A 2466-nucleotide genomic window follows, 5' to 3' on the forward strand; every position below is an offset into this window, starting at 1 on the left:
CAATTCTATTGGAAAAATTTCAACGATTACTATTGGAGGTTTTGAATTCCCTCTTCCTACTATCAAGAAGAAATATGATATTCTTATTGTTGGGGACATGCATATCCCCGTTGAGGTAACATAGTGTTATTCGAAAATTCTCCGGTTTCATGTTATTCGGAAAGAGTTTGTTAACAAGACTTGATCAGCCTTGTTAGTGGATACCTTTTTATGAGCACGAGATGGATGAAGTTAGAAAGCACAACTCTCTGTACCCTCCTTTTACTTTCTGTTATTTAGATTAAATAAAGGAAAAATAGTATTTTATGTCTGTTTTCTGAATTATCCTTGCAATGAAAATACCCCAAAAATAAAAGTTCTCCAAATGTACTGAAAATGAAATATGATTTTTTGTAGAATATTTAAGGATTTCTGGCACTAAGAACACACCAGGGGGCCCACCATTTGGCCACGAGGGCACAGGGCGCGCCCACCCCCCTGGGGTGCCCCCTGCCTCATGGGCCCCACGTGGACCCCTCCACTTACTCCAGCACCCACTCACTTCGTCTTCCTCCAGAAAAAATCCTCCCATAACTCAAACCTGTGTTCTAGCTCATCTTGCTGCCATTTTCAATCTCTTTGCTCAACGCTCCAGTCACAAAACTGTTTTGGGGGATTGTTCTTCGGTATGTGACTCCTCCAATGGTCCAATTAGTTTTTGTCCTAGTGATTTCTTTATTGCAAATTTTTGCTGCTAAGGTGACCCTGTTCTTGAGCTTGCATGCTAAATTTATATGGTCCAAAGTAGTTTTAATGCATAATATAGCCTCTAGGCACCTGTGGGAGTAGTTGCTATCAATCTCGTTGAGTTTGATTCACTTTTATTTTGAGTCACTAAAATTACATAAATTTTTCAGAGAAAGAAAAATGCATAGGAAAATGTACCAAGGTGGTTCCTCAAGGAAGCAGGAACCAAGGCTCGTGATACGTGAGTCGGACGATGAACCACCGAGGGAAGCTCAAGTGCGGCCTTGTGAATGGCTGACAGAGGAGTTTATGGTCCAAGCAGGCATCAAGGATGAATTTGACGCATATGTACGTAATGCTGATCTTGAGGACTTCGTGTCAGATAAGTGCCTACAGTACCACTACCTAACTGATTCCTTTGTGAGGAGGTTTAAATTTACATCCTCGCGTAATTCTTACACTGTTTTTATTTGATCTTTATGATAAATCATATACCATGGACCTAGAAGATTTTAATACTGCTTGTAAACTCCCACAGTGGGGCAATGTTAGTGAACCTCGAAAATCTGAATATAAAGACTTTCTTGCTGGTATCACTGTGGGGGAATCTTGGGAAATCACACAAGCTACCATAGGGAGCATGCATTTCCCTTCCATACATTATTTTGCTCTCTTTATAGGCAGATGCATTAATGGTAAAGATGAGGCTTGTCACATGTGTGTTCCAGATCTTAGTGTCCTCAAGAGTGCGGTATTAGGTGATAAACAATATAACTTAGGGGCCATTATTGCACGAAGGTTGCATCTTAACGGTACAAGTGGAGATTTGTTTAGTGGAATTTATGCAACTTGTGTGGCTAATTATCTTGGTGTACCCATACATGGAAATGATATGGAGTTGCCTCCTGCTTATCTAGATTATAGTGCTATGGTTCACCATCAGTTTCTTGAGAGGAATGAACAGTTCCTACAGTACCGACTAATCTTTGACAGACAGTGCACTATCCATGTTACCCACCCTGTGTTGGTGTCAAAACCGGTAGATCTCGGGTAGGGAGTCCCGAACTGTGCGTGTAAGGATCGAGGGTGACATGAGGCAGGGACACGATGTTTACCCAGGTTCGGGCCCTACTAATGGAGGCAATACCCTACTTCCTGCTTGATTGACTTTGATGAGTATAGGGGTTACAAGACTTGATCTACCATGAGATCGTAATGGCTAAACCCTAGATGCCTAGCCTATATGATCATGATTGCCTCTACAGTGTAAACCCTCTGGTTTATATAGACATCAGAGAGGGCTAAGGTTGTACAAAGTCGGTTTACAGAGAAAGGAGTCTTCATATCTGCACTCCAAGCATGCCTTCCACGACAAGGAGAGTCCCATCCAGACACGGGGAAAAGCCTTCCATCTTGTATCTTCACGGCCCATCAGTCCGGCCCATGTCACATAGCCCAGACGTCCGAGGACCCCGTAATCCAGGACTCCCTCAGTAGCCACCTGATACGTCTCCAACGTATCTATAATTTTTGATTGTTCCACGCTATATTATATTCTATTTTGGACATTATTGGGCTTTATTATACATTTTTATATTATCTTTGGGACTAACCTATTAACCGGAGGCCTAGCCCAGAATTGTTGTTTTTTTGCCTATTTTAGGGTTTCGCAGAAAAGGGATATCAAACAGAGTCCAAACGGAATGAAACCTTCGGGAACGTGATTTTCGGAACAAACAT

This window comes from Triticum urartu, chromosome 2 (genome assembly GCF_003073215.2).
Source record: "Triticum urartu cultivar G1812 chromosome 2, Tu2.1, whole genome shotgun sequence".
In the NCBI taxonomy this organism is placed as follows: domain Eukaryota; kingdom Viridiplantae; phylum Streptophyta; class Magnoliopsida; order Poales; family Poaceae; genus Triticum; species Triticum urartu.